Source organism: Salvelinus alpinus, chromosome 11, assembly GCF_045679555.1.
Source record: "Salvelinus alpinus chromosome 11, SLU_Salpinus.1, whole genome shotgun sequence".
Lineage (NCBI taxonomy): Eukaryota > Metazoa > Chordata > Actinopteri > Salmoniformes > Salmonidae > Salvelinus > Salvelinus alpinus.
The window spans coordinates 3,710,285-3,732,848 of NC_092096.1; positions in this window are offsets into that span (position 1 = coordinate 3,710,285).

The following is a 22,564-nucleotide window of genomic DNA, read 5'->3' on the forward strand; positions in this document are numbered from 1 at the left end:
AACACACAACCTGCCAACCTCCTCCCCTCACACCTTTAGAAACACACAACCTGCCAACCTCCTCACCTCACACCTTTAGAAACACACAACCTGCCAACCTCCTCTCCTCACACCTTTAGAAACACAAAACCTGCCAACCTCCTCTCCTCACACCTTTAGAAACACACAACCTGCCAACCTCCTCTCCTCACACCTTTAGAAACACACAACCTGCCAAACATCCTCTCCTCACACCTTTAGAAACACACAACCTGCCAACCTCCTCTCCTCACACCTTTAGAAACACACAACCTGCCAACCTCCTCTCCTCACACCTTTAGAAACACACAACCTGCCAACCTCCTCTCCTCACACCTTTAGAAACACACAACCTGCCAACCTCCTCACCTCACACCTTTAGAAACACACAACCTGCCAACCTCCTCACCTCACACCTTTAGAAACACACAACCTGCCAACCTCCTCTCCTCACACCTTTAGAAACACACAACCTGCCAACCTCCTCACCTCACACCTTTAGAAACACACAACCTGCCAACCTCCTCCCCTCACACCTTTAGAAACACACAACCTGCCAACCTCCTCACCTCACACCTTTAGAAACACACAACCTGCCAACCTCCTCACCTCACACCTTTAGAAACACACAACCTGCCAACCTCCTCTCCTCACACCTTTAGAAACACACAACCTGCCAACCTCCTCACCACACACCTTTAGAAACACACAACCTGCCAACCTCCTCCCCTCACACCTTTAGAAACACACAACCTGCCAACCTCCTCTCCTCACACCTTTAGAAACACACAACCTGCCAACCTCCTCTCCTCACACCTTTAGAAACACACAACCTGCCAACCTCCTCACCTCACACCTTTAGAAACACACAACCTGCCAACCTCCTCCCCTCACACCTTTAGAAACACACAACCTGCCAACCTCCTCTCCTCACACCTTGAGAAACACACAACCTGCCAACCTCCTCACCTCACACCTTTAGAAACACACAACCTGCCAAACCTCCTCACCTCACACCTTTAGAAACACACAACCTGCCAACCTCCTCTCCTCACACCTTTAGAAACACACAACCCGCCAACCTCCTCACCTCACACCTTTAGAAACACACAACCTGCCAACCTCCTCTCCTCACACCTTTAGAAACACACAACCTGCCAAACCTCCTCTCCTCACACCTTTAGAAACACACAACCTGCCAACCTCCTCTCCTCACACCTTTAGAAACACACAACCTGCCAACCTCCTCCCCTCACACCTTTAGAAACACACAACCTGCCAACCTCCTCTCCTCACACCTTTAGAAACACACAACCTGCCAACCTCCTCACCTCACACCTTTAGAAACACACAACCTGCCAACCTCCTCACCTCACACCTTTAGAAACACACAACCTGCCAACCTCCTCACCTGACACCTTTAGAAACACACAACCTGCCAACCTCCTCTCCTCACACCTTTAGAAACACACAACCTGCCAACCTCCTCTCCTCACACCTTTAGAAACACACAACCTGCCAACCTCCTCTCCTCACACCTTTAGAAACACACAACCTGCCAAACATCCTCTCCTCACACCTTTAGAAACACACAACCTGCCAACCTCCTCATACCTTTAGAAACACACAACCTGCCAAACCTCCTCTCCTCACACCTTTAGAAACACACAACCTGCCAAACTTCCTCACCTCAAAGTAGCTGACATCGAAGTAACAAATGAACAAATGCTATTGCTCTCTGTAATGAGGGTATAAAATGTTATTAATATTTTAGAACAAGCCCTATTTTTCATTTCTGAAACCAACCCACAATGGGGCCTCTTTTCAAAGGCTTCCAGTCAAAACCCAATGGGAGATTCAATTGACTTTAATCTCGTATTCGTTTGAAAATTTGAGCCCATTAGTTAACTTTGCCTTTTCTGTGCAGTTTTATATTGCATTTCAATGAAGGCACTTTCCCATGGTGTTAAAACACTAACTGATGCTTCAGTAGTACATGAGGAGGAGAGGGAGGGAGGTATGAGGAAGGAAATAGGGAGGAGGGGAGGAAGGGAGGGAGGGAGGGATGAAAGAAGGAGGGAGGGAGGGAGGGAGGGAGGGAGGGAGGGAGGGAGGGAGGGAGGGAGGGAGGGAGGGAGGGAGGGAGGGAGGGAGGGAGGGAGGGAGGGAGGGAGGAAAATAGGGAGGAGGGGAGGAAGGGAGGGAGGGAGGGATGAGGAAGGAAAATAGGGAGGAGGGGAGGAAGGGAGAGAGGGAGGGATGAAAGAAGGAAGGAGGGAGGGAGGGATGAAAGAAGGAAGGAGGGAGGGAGGTATGAGAAAGGAAAAGAGGGAGGGAAGGAGGGAGGGAGGGATGGAGGGAGGGAGGGAGGGAGGGAGGGAGGGAGGGGTGTAAGATAAACATCCCTTGTAGAGTTTGTAGATAGACATCCCTTACAGTAACTTTTGCTGCAACAGTACAGAGGTAAGTTTGACATATAAATATATCCCAACATTTAGGCCCATTGGTTGAGAGAGAGAATGCCCATTGGTTGAGAGAGAGAAGTCCCGTTGGTTGGGAGAGAGAAGTCCCATTGGTTGAGAGAGAGAAGGCCCATTGGTTGAGAGAGAGAAGGCCCATTGATTGGGAGAGAGAAGTCCCATTGTTTGAGAGAGCGAAGGCCCATTGGTTGAGAGAGAGAAGGCCCATTGGTTGAGAGAGAGAAGGCCCATTGGTTGGGAGAGAGAAGTCCCATTGGTTGAGAGAGAGAAGGCCCATTGGTTGAGAGAGAGAAGGCCCATTGGTTGGGAGAGAGAAGGCCCATTGGTTGAGAGAGAGAAGGACCATTGGTTGAGAGAGAGGAGGCCCATTGGTTGAGAGAGAGAAGTCCCATTGTGTCACAGCCGTCGAAAGAAGTGGACCAAAGTGCAGCGTGGTTAGCGTACATTTTCATTTATTTTAGTAAATGTCGCCAACAAAACAAGAAACGAAGAAACAACCGTGAAGCTTAAGGGCTTTAGTGCCACTAACAAAGTTAACTACCCACAAACACAGGTGGGAAAAAGGGCTGCCTAAGTATGATTCCCAATCAGAGACAACGATAGACAGCTGTCCCTGATTGAGAACCATACCCGGCCAAAACAGAGAAATACAAAAACATAGAAATAAAGGACAGAATGCCCACCCAAATCACACCCTGACCAAACCAAAAAGAGACATAAAACAGGCTCTCTAAAGTCAGGGCGTGACACATTGGTTTAGAGAGAGAAGTCCCATTGTTTGAGAGAGCGAAGGCCCATTGGTTGAGAGAGCGAAGGCCCATTGGTTGAGAGAGAGAAGGCTCATTGGTTGAGAGAGAGAAGGCTCATTGGTTGAGAGAGCGAAGGCCCATTGGTTGGGAGAGAGAAGGCCCATTGTTTGAGAGAGCGAAGGCCCATTGGTTGAGAGAGAGAAGGCTCATTGGTTGAGAGAGCGAAGGCCCATTGGTTGGGAGAGAGAATGCCCATTGGTTGAGAGAGCGAAGGCCCATTGGTTGGGAGAGAGAAGGCCCATTGGTTGAGAGAGAGAAGGCCCTTTGGTTGAGAGAGAGAAGGCCCATTGGTTGAGAGAGAGAAGGCCCATTGGTTGAGAGAGAGAAGTCCCATTGTTTGAGAGAGCGAAGGCCCATTGGTTGAGAGAGCGAAGGCCCATTGGTTGAGAGAGAGAGGTAGGTGATAATTGCCAGAATAGGTTAAACAGCAGGCATGAGGAATGTGGAATATTGTGCCGTTCTCATTGGCTGTAAGGTAAAGAGGTTAATGACATTCTGCACTTCTCATAGGCTGTAAGGTAAAGAGGTGAATGACATTCTCCACTGCTCATCGGCTATAAGGTCAACAGGTGAATGACATTCTCCACTTCTCATCGGCTATAAGGTCAACAGGTGAATGACATTCTCCACTTCTCATCGGCTATAAGGTCAACAGGTGAAAGACATTCTCCACTTCTCATAGGCTGTAAGGTCAACAGGTGAATGACATTCTCCACTTCTCATAGGCTGTAAGGTCAACAGGTGAATGACATTCTCCACTTCTCATAGGCTATAAGGTCAACAGGTGAATGACATTCTCCACTTCTCATAGGCTATAAGGTCAACAGGTGAATGACATTCTCCACTTCTCATTGGCTATAAGGTCAACAGGTGAATGACATTCTCCACTTCTCATTGGCTGTAAGGTCAACAGGTGAAAGACATTCTCCACTTCTCATCGGCTGTAAGGTCAACAGGTGAAAGACATTCTCCACTTCTCATAGGCTATAAGGTCAATAGGTGAATGACATTCTCCACTTCTCATTGGCTATAAGGTCAACAGGTGAATGACATTCTCCACTTCTCATTGGCTATAAGGTCAACAGGTGAAAGACATTCTCCCGCGTGACTAACAGGAAGGAGGAGTAGAGATATGATGCTATGCTGATGATGATGATGATGATAATGTTTGTAACCTCACATATACAGAACATTTGTACCGTGTCCATATAATAGGAAACCTTGTGAATTATATTATTCTCCCTGTATCAAGTTAAAGCATTCAGAAACAGCCTTAATGATTAAACTTTCAGAAACGACGTATGTGATCACATGAAAAACGTTGTTTTTTTTGTCGATGGTGGAAAAAGATCCTCGATTTGTTATACTTGAGTAAAAGTAAAGATACCTTAATAGAAAATGACTCAATTAAAAGTGAAAGTCACCTAGTAAAATACTACTTAGATGAAAGTATTTGGTTTTAAATATACTTGTCACGCCCTGACCTTAGAGAGCTTTTTATTCTCAAATCGGGTTAGGTCCGGGTGTGACTAGGGTGGGTAGTTTTTTGTATTTCTATGTTGGCCTGGTATGGTTCCCAATCAGAGGCAGCTGTCTATCGTTGTCTCTGATTGGGATCATATTTAGGCAGCCATTTCCCACTGGGTTTTTGTGGGCTCTTGTTTTTGTACAGTTGCCTTGAACACTGCATAGCTTCACGTTCTTTATTGTTGTTTTTGCCGGTTCACGTTAAATAAAGACGATGAACCCAAACCGCGCTGCACCTTGGTCCGATTCTTACAACAACGTCCGTGACAATACTTAAGTATCGGAATTAAATTTATGGATAATTAAAATTTCCCTATATTAAGCAGTTCCCAGGTCGCAGTTTCTTATTTTATTTTATTTTATTTTATTTCACCTTTATTTAACCAGGTAGGCCAGTTGAGATCAAGTTCTCATTTACAACTGCGACCTGGCCAAGATAAAGCAAAGCAGTTCGACACAAAACAACAACACAGAGTTACACATAAACAAACGTACAGTCAATAACACAATAGAGAATAAAATAAAGTCTATATACAGTGTGCAGATGGCGTGAGGAGGTACATGAGAACTTGTTCTCAACTGGCCTACTTGGTTAAATAGAGGTGAAATAAAATTTAAAAAAGAAAACCAGAAGGCACAATTTTCTAGATGTGTTTTATTTACGTATAGCCAGAAGCACACTCCAACACTCAGACATCATTTACAAATGAAGCATTTGTGTTTAGTGAGTCCGTCAGATCAGAGGCAGTACGGGATGACCAGGGATGTTCTCTTGATAAGTGTGTGAATTGGACCATATTCCTGTCCTGCTAAGCATTTAAAATGTAACGAGTAATTTTAGGTGTCAGGGAAAATGTATGGAGTAAAAAGTACATTATTTTCTTTAGGAATGTACTGAAGTAAAAGTAAAAGTTGTCAAAAATATAAATAGTAAAGTAAAGTACAGATACCCCCCCCCAAAAAAACGTCTTAAGTACTGCAGTACTTTAAAGTATTTTTTACTTAAGTACTTTTACATCCCACTTGACGTGTTCACACTGGTTTTCCATATGGGATCAAGACAGTGAAAGACGGGGTTTGAGAGAAACAGGGAGAGGGCCAACCAAACCCAAAAAATATTTATAGAAAAACTTTGTGTTTTCATTTCAATTTATAAATTCTATATACTGACCTTGGAGGGGGGAGGGTTGGGGTAGCCTGTATAAAACATTCTGATACATCTCAAAGGTACAGTAATCAAATATTAACGATACTTGAGTTAGTGAATAATTCTATGAGATACAGACATGCCACCTCACCTCCCTCTCCACGCTCTGACAACAGAGCGATACACTCCAGACCACGGAGATAGCTAATTAGGGCAAGGTATCGTGTGTGTGTGTGTGTGTGTGTGTGTGTGTGTGTGTGTGTGTGTGTGTGTGTGTGTGTGTGTGTGTGTGTGTGTGTGTGTGTGTGTGTGTGTGTGTGTGTGTGTGTGTGTGTGTGTGTGTGTGTGTGTGTGTGTGTGTGTGTGTGTGTCGCAGACAGCAGCCACCAAGGGGTCAGAGAGACTGGCTGTAATCAAATAAAGACAGATCTGAATTATTCACTTTGATAATGGCCCGGGACCACGTCCTAATCTGGGACTCTCTCTCTCTCTAATCACTACGACCACGTCCCAATCTGGGACTCTCTCTCTCTCTAATCACTACGACCACCTCTAATCTGGGTTGATTTGGAACTAGAAGTGTTTAGAAGGTTTGACATTTATACATTTATGTGAAGATATTTGCCACACCATTCAAACACACTCTGTCTGCAAGTGGTGCTCTCTTTACCTTCCTGCAGCAGCAGAAGACCCTCATCCAATCAGTGGCCGGAGACAACACCCACAGCCAATCACAACGGCTAATACAACACACATCGCCAATCACAACAGCTGATACAACACCCACAGCCAATCACAGTGGCCGAGAGAACACGCCGCCACCTCCAGGGTACAGTCCCTGGTCTGGTCTGCCTCCTCTCAGCCAGCTGCTCCTCTGACTATATTAACTATCTCATTATGGTTTTCATCAGCGGATAAACGACTCCCGTTCTCACTCAGAAATCCCCTTGAATGAGAAGTAGGTCAATGTAGAGCTCCAACAGGCATGCCAATAACCCTACACACACACACACACACACACACACACACACACACACACACACACACACACACACACACACACACACACACACACACACACACACACACACACACACACACACACACACACACACACACACACACACAAATAAAAGACCTGGCGAGAAGCGGCATCTCTCTCCTGTGATTGGTCACAGTCAGCACTAGTTCAAGTTAACTACATGAACACATCAAAGAGAAGTGAAAACTGCTTTTTCAGTTAAAACGGTGTTTCAGTATCATGTTATTTACTGGAAAAGGTTATTTACTAGAACATTTTATTTACTAGAAAAGGTAATTTAGTGAAAAAGGTTATTTACTGGAAAAGGTTATTTACTAGAAAAGGTTATTTACTGAAAACGGTTATTTACTGGAAAAGGTTATTTACTGAAAACGGTTATTTACTGGAAAAAGTTATTTACTTGAACATGTTATTTTACTGGTAACGGCTATTAAAACAGACAGTTTCAGTATTGTTAGATGACTTATAGGTACAGTGGGGCAAAAAAGTATTTAGTCAGCCACCAATTGTGCAAGTTCTCCCACTTAAAATAGATGAGAGAGGCCTGTAATTTTCATCATAGGTACACTTCAACTATGACAGACAAAATGAGAAAAAAAAATCCAGAAAATGACTGGATTTTTAATGAATTTATTTGCAAATTATGGTGGAAAATAAGTAAGTTGACATGTATATATATATAAACCTACATCCTGTTGGATCCCTGACTGGAGGGGAAGTTGACATGTATATATATAAACCTACATCCTGTTGGATCCCTGACTGGAGGGGAAGTTGACATGTATATATATAAACCTACATCCTGTTGGATCCCTGACTGGTGAGGAAGTTGGCATGTATATATATAAACCTACATCCTGTTGGATCCCTGACTGGAGGGGAAGTTGACATGTATATATATAAACCTACATCCTGTTGGATCCCTGACTGGAGGGGAAGTTGGCATGTATATATATAAACCTACATCCTGTTGGATCCCTGACTGGTGAGGAAGTTGGCATGTATATATATAAACCTACATCCTGTTGGATCCCTGACTGGAGGGGTAGTTGGCATGTATATATATAAACCTACATCCTGTTGGATCCCTGACTGGTGGGGAAGTTGACATGTATATATATAAACCTACATCCTGTTGGATCCCTGACTGGAGGGGAAGTTGACATGTATACAGTAATCCCTCGTTTATCGCGGGGGTTACGTTCCGAAAATGACCCGCGATAAGTGAAATCCGCGAAATAGAAAACTTTTTTTTTTTTTACAATTAGCAACTATTACATGTATACAAATACAGTGACTCACGTGTAGGCCGTTTCACTGCTCTTCAGACTGGGCCGCTGCATCCTGACTGCGCTCTGCAGTGTTCTCTTCTTCTGAAGCCCGCGGTGCAGGTGTGTTTGTTCGGGAGAAGAACATAGTGATAGGCAGCTGTTGTCGCTCTTTTTTCTTCTTTGCAAAAAGATCCTTGTACACCGACATGCCACCATCGATTACGTTGGAGAACTGTAATGAACGGCTCATCAAAGGGTCCCATTCCTCAGCTACTCGCTTAAGTTCAGTGGCCATTCGCACCATGGTTGCTAAGCGACCAAGCGTTAGTCCTTCCTTCCTTCCTGGCCAACTTAATGTAAATTTGCCAAGCTGTTTTATGTACGTACACATAACTGCACGAGACGACAAAATGATAGCACAATTCGTAGCATGTTTTGATACAAGAAGCGGGAGTGAGTTTTTAGCGAATCAGAATGCAGAGCACAATGCACCAAAAAAAAAAAAAAAATGCATTATGAAAATCCGCGAAATAGCGAATCCGCGATAAGTGAACCGCGAAGTGGCGAGGGATCACTGTATATATAAACCTACATCCTGTTGGATCCCTGACTGGTGGGGAAGTTGACATGTATATATATAAACCTACATCCTGTTGGATCCCTGACTGGAGGGGAAGTTGGCATGTATATATATAAACCTACATCCTGTTGGATCCCTGACTGGAGGGGAAGTTGACATGTATATATATAAACCTACATCCTGTTGGATCCCTGACTGGTGGGGAAGTTGACATGTATATATATAAACCTACATCCTGTTGGATCCCTGACTGGAGGGGAAGTTGGCATGTATATATATAAACCTACATCCTGTTGGATCCCTGACTGGTGAGGAAGTTGGCATGTATATATATAAACCTACATCCTGTTGGATCCCTGACTGGTGGGGAAGTTGACATGTATATATATAAACCTACATCCTGTTGGATCAGCAGTAGTGTGGATCACTACCTACAGCAGTGTGGATCACTACCTACAGCAGTGTGGATCACTACCTACAGCAGTGTGGATCACTACCTACAGCAGTGTGGATCACTACTTACAGCAGTGTGGATCACTACCTACAGTAGTGTGAATCACTACCTACAGCAGTGTGGATCACTACCTACAGTAGTGTGGATCACTACCTCCAGTAGTGTTGATCACTACCTACAGCAGTGTGGATCACTACCTAAAGCAGTGTGGATCAATACCTACAGTAGTGTGGATCACTACCTACAGCAGTGTGGATCACTACCTACAGCAGTGTGGATCACTACCTACAGCAGTGTGGATCACTACTTACAGTAGTGTGGATCACTACCTACAGTAGTGTGGATCACTTCCTACAGCAGTGTGAATCACTACCTACAGTAGTGTGGATCACTACCTACAGTAGTGTGGATCACTACCTCCAGTAGTGTTGATCACTACCTACAGCAGTGTGGATCACTACCTAAAGCATTGTGGATCAATACCTACAGTAGTGTGGATCACTACCTACAGCAGTGTGGATCACTACCTACAGCAGTGTGGATCACTACCTACAGCAGTGTGGATCACTACCTACAGTAGTGTGGATCACTGCATACAGCAGTGTGGATCACTGCCTACAGCAGTGTGGATCACTACCTACAGCAGTGTGGATCACTACCTACAGCAGTGTGGATCACTACCTACAGTAGTGTGGATCACTACCTACAGTAGTGTGGATCCCTACCTATAGTAGTGTGGCTCACTACCTACAGCAGTGTGGATCACTACCTACAGCAGTGTGGATCACTACTTACAGTAGTGTGGATCACTACCTACAGTAGTGTGGATCACTTCCTACAGCAGTGTGGATCACTACCTACAGTAGTGTGGATCACTACCTACAGCAGTGTGGATCACTACTTACAGTAGTGTGGATCACTACCTACAGTAGTGTGGATCACTTCCTACAGCAGTGTGGATCACTACCTACAGTAGTGTGGATCACTACCTCCAGCAGTGTTGATCACTACCTACAGCAGTGTGGATCACTACCTACAGTAGTGAGGATCACTACCTACAGTAGTGTGGATCACTACCTCCAGTAGTGTTGATCACTTCCTACAGCAGTGTGGATCACTACCTACAGCAGTGTGGATCACTACCTACAGCAGTGTGGATCACTACCTACAGCAGTGTGGATCACTACCTACAGTAGTGTGGATCACTGCATACAGCAGTGTGGATCACTGCCTACAGCAGTGTGGATCACTACCTACAGTAGTGTGGATCACTACCTACAGCAGTGTGGCTCACTACCTACAGTAGTGTGGATCACTACCTCCAGTAGTGTTGATCACTACCTACAGTAGTGTGGATCACTGCCTACAGAGTGTGGATCACTACCTACAGTAGTGTGGATCACTACCTACAGCAGTGTGGATCACTACCTACAGTAGTGTGGATCACTACCTCCAGTAGTGTGGATCACTACCTATAATAGTGTGGATCACTACCTACAGTAGTGTGGATCACTACCTACAGTAGTGTGGATCACTGCATACAGCAGTGTGGATCACTGCCTACAGCAGTGTGGATCACTACCTACAGCAGTGTGGATCACTACCTACAGCAGTGTGGATCACTACCTACAGTAGTGTGGATCCCTACCTATAGGAGTGTGGCTCACTACCTACAGCAGTGTGGATCACTACCTACAGCAGTGTGGCTCACTACCTACAGCAGTGTGGATCACTACCTACAGTAGTGTGGATCACTACCTACAGTAGTGTGGATCACTTCCTACAGCAGTGTGGATCCCTTCCTACAGTAGTGTGGATCACTACCTACAGCAGTGTGGATCACTACCTACAGTAGTGTGGATCCCTTCCTACTGTAGTGTGGATCACTACCTACAACAGTGTGGATCACTACCTACAGCAGTGTGGATCACTACCTACAGTAGTGTGGATCCCTACCTCCAGTAGTGTGGATCACTACCTACAGCAGTGTGGATCACTACCTACAGCAGTGTGGATCACTACCTACAGTAGTGTGGATCCCTACCTACAGGTGTGTAGATCCTTACCTACAGCAGTGTGGATCACTACCTACAGCAGTGTGGATCACTACCTACAGCAGTGTGGATCCCTACCTACAGTAGTGTAGATCCCTACCTACAGTAGTGTGGATCACTACCTACAGCAGTGTGGATCACTACCTACAGCAGTGTGGATCACTACCTACAGTAGTGTGGATCCCTTCCTACAGCAGTGTGGATCACTGCCTACAGCAGTGTGGATCACTACCTACAGTAGTATGGATCACTACCTACAGTAGTGTGGATCACTACCTACAGCAGTGTGGATCACTACCTACAGTAGTGTGGATCACTGCCTACAGTAGTGTGGATCACTACCTACAGCAGTGTGGATCACTACCTACAGCAGTGTGGATCACTACCTACAGTAGTGTGGATCACTACCTGCAGTAGTGTGGATCACTACCTACAGCAGTGTGGATCACTACCTACAGCAGTGTGGATCCCTTCCTACAGCAGTGTGGATCACTACCTACAGCAGTGTGGATCACTACCTACAGTAGTGTGGATCACTTCCTACAGTAGTGTGGATCACTACCTGCAGTAGTGTGGATCACTACCTACAGCAGTGTGGATCACTACCTACAGCAGTGTGGATCCCTTCCTACAGCAGTGTGGATCACTACCTACAGCAGTGTGGATCACTACCTACAGTAGTGTGGATCACTACCTGCAGTAGTGTGGATCACTACCTACAGCAGTGTGGATCAGTACCTACATTAGTGTGGATCCCTACCTACAGCAGTATGGATCACTACCTACAGCAGTGTGGATCACTACCTACAGCAGTGTGGATCACTACCTACAGTAGTGTGGATCACTACCTAAAGCAGCGTGGATCACTACCTACAGCAGTGTGGATCACTACCTACAGCAGTGTGGATCACTACCTACAGTAGTGTGGATCCCTACCTACAGGTGTGTAGATCCTTACCTACAGCAGTGTGGATCACTACCTACAGCAGTGTGGATCACTACCTACAGCAGTGTGGATCCCTACCTACAGTAGTGTAGATCCCTACCTACAGTAGTGTGGATCACTACCTACAGCAGTGTGGATCACTACCTACAGCAGTGTGGATCACTACCTACAGTAGTGTGGATCCCTTCCTACAGCAGTGTGGATCACTGCCTACAGCAGTGTGGATCACTACCTACAGTAGTATGGATCACTACCTACAGTAGTGTGGATCACTACCTACAGCAGTGTGGATCACTACCTACAGTAGTGTGGATCACTGCCTACAGTAGTGTGGATCACTACCTACAGCAGTGTGGATCACTACCTACAGCAGTGTGGATCACTACCTACAGTAGTGTGGATCACTACCTGCAGTAGTGTGGATCACTACCTACAGCAGTATGGATCACTACCTACAGCAGTGTGGATCACTACCTACAGTAGTGTGGATCACTTCCTACAGTAGTGTGGATCACTACCTGCAGTAGTGTGGATCACTACCTACAGCAGTGTGGATCACTACCTACAGTTTGTAAGTCGCTCTGGATAAGAGCGTCTGCTAAATGACTTAAATGTAAATGTAAATGTACAGCAGTGTGGATCACTACCTACAGCAGTGTGGATCACTACCTACAGCAGTGTGGATCACTACCTACAGTAGTGTGGATCACTACCTACAGTAGTGTGGATCCCTACCTACAGTAGTGTTGATCACTACCTACAGTAGTGTGGATCACTACCTACAGTAGTGTGGATCCCTACCTACAGTAGTGTGGATCACTACCTACAGCAGTGTGGATCACTACCTACAGTAGTGTGGATCACTACCTACAGCAGTGTGGATCACTACCTGCAGCAGTGTGGATCACTACCTACAGTAGTGTGGATCACTACCTACAGCAGTGTGGATCACTACCTACAGTACTGTGGATCACTACCTGCAGTAGTGTGGATCACTACCTACAGTAGTGTGGATCACTACCTACAGTAGTGTTGATCACTACCTACAGTAGTGTTGATCACTACCTACAGTAGTGTTGATCACTACCTACAGTAGTGTTGATCACTACCTACAGTAGTGTTGATCACTACCTACAGTAGTGTGGATCATTTCCTACAGTATCAACAGAAACATCAGAAAAAACAAGAGATAAAAACCGATATTGTTGTTGTTGTGGTTAAATTCCGCGTCCCCTTGTACCATCTCATGCCATTTACACAATAACCTTTTAATCCACTGGGCAGCTCTGGGATATGGCTGGGAGATGGCTTCCACACAGTCACACAGACAGATGACTAAACAAAGAGGATTAAGCCCCCATGTTGGATTAAACAGGGGGGTAAATAGGGGTTAGGGGGTAGTTGAAACGGGGGTGGTAATGGTGAGTGATACCCAGTCAAACAGTATAACTGCCCCTGCAGGTGCCCTGGTGGGCCCCAACCCCCAGTCTCCTCTCAGACTGTCTGAGCTGCTGGTCTGGCTCTGGTCTGGTGGGCTCCAACCCCCAGTCCTCTCAGTCTCCTCTCAGACTGTCTGAGCTGCTGGTCTGGCTCTGGTCTGGTTCTGATGGTCTAGAGATGGTCTGGTTCTGCTGGTCTAGAGATGGTCCGGTTCTGATGGTCTGGTTCTGCTGGTCTAGAGATGGTCTGGTTCTGATGGTCTAGAGATGGTCCGGTTCTGATGGTCTAGAGATGGTCTGATTCTGATGGTCTGGTTCTGCTGGTCTAGAGATGGTCTGGTTCTGATGGTCCGGTTCTGATGGTCTGGTTCTGCTGGTCTAGAGATGGTCTGGTTCTGATGGTCTAGAGATGGTCCGGTTCTGATGGTCTAGAGATGGTCTGATTCTGATGGTCTGGTTCTGCTGGTCTAGAGATGGTCTGGTTCTGATGGTCTGGTTCTGATGGTCTGGTTCTGATGGTCCGGTTCTGATGGTCTGGTTCTGCTGGTCTAGAGATGGTCTGGTTCTGATGGTCTAGAGATGGTCCGGTTCTGATGGTCTAGAGATGGTCTGATTCTGATGGTCTGGTTCTGCTGGTCTAGAGATGGTCTGGTTCTGATGGTCTGGTTCTGATGGTCTGGTTCTGATGGTCTGGTTCTGATGGTCCGGTTCTGATGGTCTGGTTCTGCTGGTCTAGAGATGGTCTGGTTCTGATGGTCTGGTTCTGCTGGTCTAGAGATGGTCTGGTTCTGATGGTCTGGTTCTGATGGTCTGGTTCTGCTGGTCTAGAGATGGTCTGGTTCTGATGGTCTGGTTCTGCTGGTCTAGAGATGGTCTGGTTCTGATGGTCTGGTTCTGATGGTCTGGTTCTGCTGGTCTAGAGATGGTCTGGTTCTGATGGTCTGGTTCTGCTGGTCTAGAGATGGTCTGGTTCTGATGGTCTGGTTCTGATGGTCTGGTTCTGCTGGTCTAGAGATGGTCGCCGCCTCAATGCAGTTAAACCAAGACCCGGTTCTTAGTTTGTTGACGAGGCTTTTCCTTGTTGTTGTTTTGACACAGTGCCAGGCCCGTTACTATGCAACAAGGCTGGGCAACACGGATGTTGTTGTGACTGAGGCTGTGGTGGTGGACCTGCATCATATAGCTCCACGATCAGGAGGGGTGATTTTACCACTGACTGGCTATGGGCCCTGGTCAAAGTAGTGCACTAAATAGGGAATAGGTTGCTATTTTTTGACCAAAGCGGTCTACAGCAGCTTTCTGTAATGAAAGGTAGTTAGCAGGGTAGAGCCAGGAAGCAGTAGAAAGTGGTGAATATCCTGCTAGATTAGCAGAGCAGACTGCTGGTGGGATTTAATACGATACTGACTGACTGGACCCTTCAAAGATTCTGTTTGAAATGGGTGTGCATATTAGGAAGTGTGTGTGTGTGTGTGTGTGTGTGTGTGTGTGTGTGTGTGTGTGTGTGTGTGTGTGTGTGTGTGTGTGTGTGTGTGTGTGTGTGTGTGTGTGTGTGTGTGTGTGTGTGTTAAAAGTGTCAGACAGCCAATGAACCGGGGGAGGGGGCTACTGTATGGTATGGACTCTGTATTACAACCACACACACACACACACACTTCCTCTCACCCCCCCTCTACACACTCTTACTCTAACCCCCCCCCCCCCCCACACACACACACACACACTCTTCCTCTAACCCCCCCAACACACTCTTCCTCTAACCCCCCCATACACACACACTCTTCCGCTCACCACCCCCCCTCTACACACACATCCTCCCACCCCCCCTCTACACACACATCCTCTCACCCCCCCTCTACACACACATCCTCTCACCCCCCCTCTACACACACATCCCCCAGCCCGATTCCCCACCTCAGCGGTAACATCCAACTCCAGCAGCAACACAGCCTGTTAAACCTCCATCAAACTGACACGCAGCGCCACAAAGGAAAAACCTCATCTCTGCAGGATACTAATCCTCAGAGGTTGGCTGTAAGCCTGTCAGGACCGCTTTTTTTACATTGAAAGAAGTCATCACTCATTTTGCCCCAAAGATTAAAAGGATGGCTAAATTGAGAAAATCCGCTTAGGAATTGGTGAATTTAAATAGCGAGAGAGTGGGGAGGTGGGGAGGTGAGGTGGTGGGGAGTCTAGAGCTGGAAACCAGACATAGACAGGTATGGGAGGTGGGGAGTCTAGAGCTGGAAACCAGACATAGACAGGTATGGGAGGGAGTCTAGAGCTGGAAACCAGACATAGACAGGTATGGGAGGGAGTCTAGAGCTGGAAACCAGATATAGACAGGTATGGGAGGTGGGGAGACTAGAGGTGGAAACCAGACATAGACAGGTATGGGAGGGAGTCTAGAGCTGGAAACCAGATATAGACAGATATGGGAGGGAGTCTAGAGCTGGAAACCAGACATAGACAGGTATGGGAGGGAGTCTAGAGCTGGAAACCAGACATAGACAGGTATGAGAGGGAGACTAGAGCTGGAAACCAGACATAGACAGGTATGGGAGGGAGACTAGAGGTGGAAACCAGACATAGACAGGTATGGGAGGGAGTCTAGAGCTGGAAACCAGATATAGACAGATATGGGAGGGAGTCTAGAGCTGGAAACCAGACATAGACAGGTATGGGAGGGAGTCTAGAGCTGGAAACCAGACATAGACAGGTATGGGAGGGAGACTAGAGGTGGAAACCAGACATAGACAGGTATGGGAGGGAGTCTAGAGCTGGAAACCAGATATAGACAGGTATGGGAGGTGGGGAGACTAGAGCTGGAAACCAGACATAGACAGGTATGGGAGGTGGGGAGTCTAGAGCTGGAAACCAGACATAGACAGGTATGGGAGGGAGTCTAGAGCTGGAAACCAGACATAGACAGGTATGGGAGGGAGACTAGAGCTGGAAACCAGACATAGACAGGTATGAGAGGTGGGGAGTCTAGAGCTGGAAACCAGACATAGACAGGTATGGGAGGGAGTCTAGAGCTGGAAACCAGACATAGACAGGTATGGGAGGTGGAATATACATTGAATATCTGCATATTTGTTTCTGTAGTTTGAAATCCTTATTCACAGACTGTTTTCCAGGTTGGGTTTTTTAAAGGGGAAGGAGAGGTGATGTCATACGTCAAACACTCAATCCTGATTGGATATTACTGCCGAGGAGACACGCATATCAGTTGACGTCCTGTTTCTTTAATTGCATTACCGTTGGCAACAATGTGCTATACCAGGAGAATGCCTTACAGTTTACCTCCAGGACCGCATAGCTTAGTCAATTACCTGATCCTAGATCAGTCATGTAGCTCGACTCCTGTAGTTACCTGGAGGATGGACAGGTCCTCTATCTCTCTCTATTAGACACCTCCAGGACTCCTGTAGTTACCTGGAGGATGGACAGGTCCTCTATCTCTCTCTATTAGATACCTCCAGGACTCCTGTAGTTACCTGGAGGAAGGACAGGTCCTCTATCTCTCTCTATTAGACACCTCCAGGACTCCTGTAGTTACCTGGAGGAAGGACAGGTCCTCTATCTCTCTATTAGATACCTCCAGGACTCCTGTAGTTACCTGGAGGAAGGACAGGTTCTCTATCTCTCTCTATTAGATACCTCCAGGACTCCTGTAGTTACCTGGAGGATGGACAGGTCCTCTATCTCTCTCTATTAGATACCTCCAGGACTCCTGTAGTTACCTGGAGGAGGGACAGGTCCTCTATCTCTCTCTATTAGACACCTCCAGGACTCCTGTAGTTACCTGGAGGAGGGACAGGTCCTCTATCTCTCTCTATTAGACACCTCCAGGACTCCTGTAGTTACCTGGAGGAAGGACAGGTCCTCTATCTCTCTATTAGATACCTCCAGGACTCCTGTAGTTACCTGGAGGAAGGACAGGTCCTCTATCTCTCTCTATTAGACACCTCCAGGACTCCTGTAGTTACCTGGAGGAAGGACAGGTCCTCTATCTCTCTCTATTAGACACCTCCAGGACTCCTGTAGTTACCTGGAGGATGGACAGGTCCTCTATCTCTCTCTATTAGATACCTCCAGGACTCCTGTAGTTACCTGGAGGAAGGACAGGTCCTCTATCTCTCTCTATTAGACACCTCCAGGACTCCTGTAGTTACCTGGAGGAGGGACAGGTCCTCTATCTCTCTCTATTAGATACCTCCAGGACTCCTGTAGTTACCTGGAGGAAGGACAGGTCCCTATCTCTCTCATGACACCTCCAGGACTCCTGTAGTTACCTGGAGGAGGGACAGGTCCTCTATCTCTCTATTAGATACCTCCAGGACTCCTGTAGTTACCTGGAGGAAGGACAGGTCCTCTATCTCTCTCTATTAGACACCTCCAGGACTCCTGTAGTTACCTGGAGGAAGGACAGGTCCTCTATCTCTCTATTAGATACCTCCAGGACTCCTGTAGTTACCTGGAGGAAGGACAGGTCCTCTATCTCTCTCTATTAGATACCTCCAGGACTCCTGTAGTTACCTGGAGGAAGGACAGGTCCTCTATCTCTCTATTAGACACCTCCAGGACTCCTGTAGTTACCTGGAGGAGGGACAGGTCCTCTATCTCTCTATTAGATACCTCCAGGACTCCTGTAGTTACCTGGAGGAGGGACAGGTCCTCTATCTCTCTCTATTAGATACCTCCAGGACTCCTGTAGTTACCTGGAGGAAGGACAGGTCCTCTATCTCTCTCTATTAGATACCTCCAGGACTCCTGTAGTTACCTGGAGGACGGACAGGTCCTCTATCTCTCTCTATTAGATACCTCCAGGACTCCTGTAGTTACCTGGAGGAAGGACAGGTCCTCTATCTCTCTATTAGATACCTCCAGGACTCCTGTAGTTACCTGGAGGAAGGACAGGACCTCTATCTCTCTCTATTAGATACCTCCAGGACTCCTGTAGTTACCTGGTGGAAGGACACAGTGAGCAAATAATGAGAACCAGTGGAGGCTGTTGAGGGGAGGACGGCTTCAACCAGATATTAGAACCAGTGGAGGCTGCTGAGAGGAGGACGGCTTCAACCAGATATTAGAACCAGTGGAGGCTGCTGAGAGGAGGACGGATTCAACCAGATATTAGAACCAGTGGAGGCTGCTGAGAGGAGGACGGCTTCAACCAGATATTAGAACCAGTGGAGGCTGCTGAGGGGAGGACGGCTTCAACCAGATATTAGAACCAGTGGAGGCTGCTGAGGGGAGGACGGCTTCAACCAGATATTAGAACCAGTGGAGGCTGTTGAGGGGAGGACGGCTTCAACCAGATATTAGAACCAGTGGAGGCTGCTGAGGGGAGGACGGCTTCAATCAGATATTAGAACCAGTGGAGGCTGCTGAGGGGAGGACGGCTTCAACCAGATATTAGAACCAGTGGAGGCTGCTGAGGGGAGGACGGCTTCAACCAGATATTAGATCCAGTGGAGGCTGTTGAGGGGAGGACGGCTTCAACCAGATATTAGAACCAGTGGAGGCAGCTGAGAGAAGGACGGCTTCAACCAGATATTAGAACCAGTGGAGGCTGCTGAGAGGAGGACGGCTTCAACCAGATATTAGAACCAGTGGAGGCTGCTGAGGGGAGGACGGCTTCTAACCAGATATTAGAACCAGTGGAGGCTGCTGAGAGGAGGACGGCTTCAACCAGATATTAGAACCAGTGGAGGCTGCTGAGAGGAGGACGGCTTCAACCAGATATTAGATCCAGTGGAGGCTGCTGAGAGAAGGACGGCTTCAACCAGATATTAGAACCAGTGGAGGCTGCTGAGAGGAGGACGGCTTCAACCAGATATTAGATCCAGTGGAGGCTGCTGAGAGGAGGACGGCTTCAACCAGATATAAGAACCAGTGGAGGCTGTTGAGGGGAGGACGGCTTCAACCAGATATTAGAACCAGTGGAGGCTGCTGAGGGGAGGACGGCTTCAACCAGATATTAGAACCAGTGGAGGCTGCTGAGGGGAGGACGGCTTCAACCAGATATTAGAACCAGTGGAGGCTGCTGAGGGGAGGACGGCTTCAACCAGATATTAGAACCAGTGGAGGCTGCTGAGGGGAGGACGGATTCAGATATTAGAACCAATATCCAATTAGTATTTAGTCTTGTCCCATCGCTGCAACTCCCGTACTGACTCAGGAGAGGCGAAGCTCGAGAGCCAGGCGTCCTCCGAAACACGACCCTGCCAAGCCGCTCTGCTTGGACAATACATATTTAATGTTTGCTTTCCATGTCGACAGTTGTACATGGGAATAACAATGAATAACAAACACAATGCAAATAAGGATTACATATTGACTCTCAGGACTGTATTCCAGTATATGTGGTGTTTCCTGCAGTAGAGCCTGATCTGATGATAACAGAGTGACAGCATTCTCTCTCTCTCTCTCTCTCTCTCTCTCTCTCTCTCTCTCTCTCTCTCTCTCTCTCTCTCTCTCTCTCTCTCTCTCTCTCTCTCTCTCTCTCTCTCTCTCTCTCTCTCTCTCTCTCTCTCTCTCTCCTCTGTGATGTAGTTAGTGCTGCTCTCAATTCCATTAAATTCAAGGGGCTTTATTGGCATGGGAAACATGTGTTAACATTTCCAAAGCAAGTGAAATAGATAATAAACAAAAGTTAAAAAAAAACTGTAAGAAATAACAGTAAACACTACACTTACAAAATTTCCTAAAGTATACATTTCAAATGTCATATTATGTCTCTATACAGTGTTGTAATGATGTGCAAATAGTAAAAAAAATACAAAAGGGACAATAAATGAACATAAATATGGGTTGTGTTTACAATGGTGTTTGTTCTTCACTGGTTGCCCCTTTCTTGTGGCAACAGGTCACACATCTTGCTGCTGTGATGGCACACTGTGATATTTCACCCAATAGATATGGGAGTTTATCAAAATTGTATTTATTTCTTAAGTTCTTTGTGGGTCAGTCAAATCTGAGGGAAATAGGTGTCTCTAATATGGTCATACATTGGGCAGGAGGTTACAGGAGCTGATCACAGATCACTGCACCTGTACATAGCTCATCTGTAAATAGCCCATCCAATCTACCTCATCCCCATACTGTTAGTTATTTATTTATCTTGCTCCTTTGCACCCCAGTATCTCAACTTGCACATTCATCTTCTGCACATCCTACCAGTCCAGTGTTTAATTGCTATATTGTAATTACTTCGCCGCCATGGCCTATTTATTGCCTTACCTCTCTTATCCTACCTCATTTGGACACACTGTATATAGACTTTTCTACTGTGTTATTGACTGTATGTTTGTTTTACTCCATGTGTAACTCTGTGTTGTCGTCTTTGTCGAACTGCTTTACTTTATGCTTTTTCGTTGCTGGCTCCAGGTCATCTATAAGTCTATGCTAGGTAAAGCCCCGCCTTACCTCAGTTCACTGGTCACCATAACAACACCCACCCGTAGCACGCGCTCCAGCAGGTATATCTCACTGGTCACCCCCAAAGCCAACACCCCATTTGGCCGCCTTTCCTTCCAGTTCTCTGCTGCCAATGACTGGAACGAATTGCAAAAAAATCGCTGAAGTTGGAGACTTTTATTTCCCTCACCAACTTTAAACATCTGCTATCTGAGCAGCTAACCGATCGCTGCAGCTGTACACAGTCCATCTGTAAATAGCCCACCCAATCTACCTACCTCATCCCCATTCTGTTTTTATTTTATTTATTTTTCTGCTCTTTTGCACACCAGTATCTCTACTTGCACATCATCATCTGCTCATTTATCACTCCAGTGTTAATCTGCTAAATAGTAATTATTCGCTGCTATGGCCTATTTATTGCCTACCTCCTCACGCCATTTGCACACACTGTATATAGACTTTCTTTTTTCTACTGTGTCATTGACTTGTTTATTGTTTACTCCATGTGTAACTCTGTGTTGTTGTTTTTGTCACACTGCTTTGCTTTATCTTGGCCAGGTCGCAGTTGTAAATGAGAACTTGTTCTCACCTAGCCTACCTGGTTAAATAAAAGGTGAAATAAAATAATTAAAAGAGGTTAGGAAGAACAGTTTCCATCTCATTTTGTGGGCAGTGTTGCACATAGCCTGTCTTCTCTTGAGAGCCGGGTCTGCCTACGGCGGCCTTTCTCAATAGCAAGGCTATGCTCACTGAGTCTGTCAATAGTCAAAGATTTCTCTCTCTCTCTCCCTTTCCCTCTCTCTCTCTCTCTCTATTCTCTCTGCTCTGTGCTGTGTTAGTGCCTCTCTCTCTCTCTCTCTCTCTGTCTCTCTCTCTCTCTCTCTCTCTCTCTCACCTCTGTTATTTCCTCTAGTGACCAGAGAGCAGAGAGCTGCTTCGTGTCTTACAGGTCATAATTATAGTAGATCCCAGACCAAATTATATTTATCTCTCTCTCTCTCCCCCAGCCTGCCTGAGATGTGTCTCCCCCAGAGTGGTCATTAATCTGCTATCAGCCCAGGCTGGGCGCGCCTCCTATGATCCGGACACAATCTACAGATCACTATCCAGGCAGGAGGAGGGAGACGGCTGAGGGACAGGATTTGGAGGCTGGGGTGGAGGGTGGAGGCCAGGTCCTCTATCTCTCTCTCTCTATATAATTGATAGGTTTTAGGCGATTTATACGCTTCACGTGATTACGATCTATAACGACATATTGATCAGACTGGGGATTCATTCTACAGACGGACGAGGGCTTCTGATGCTTGGGAACCATAGAAACACACCTCCTCCTCCTCCTCCTCCTCCTCCTCCTCCTCCTCCTCCTCCT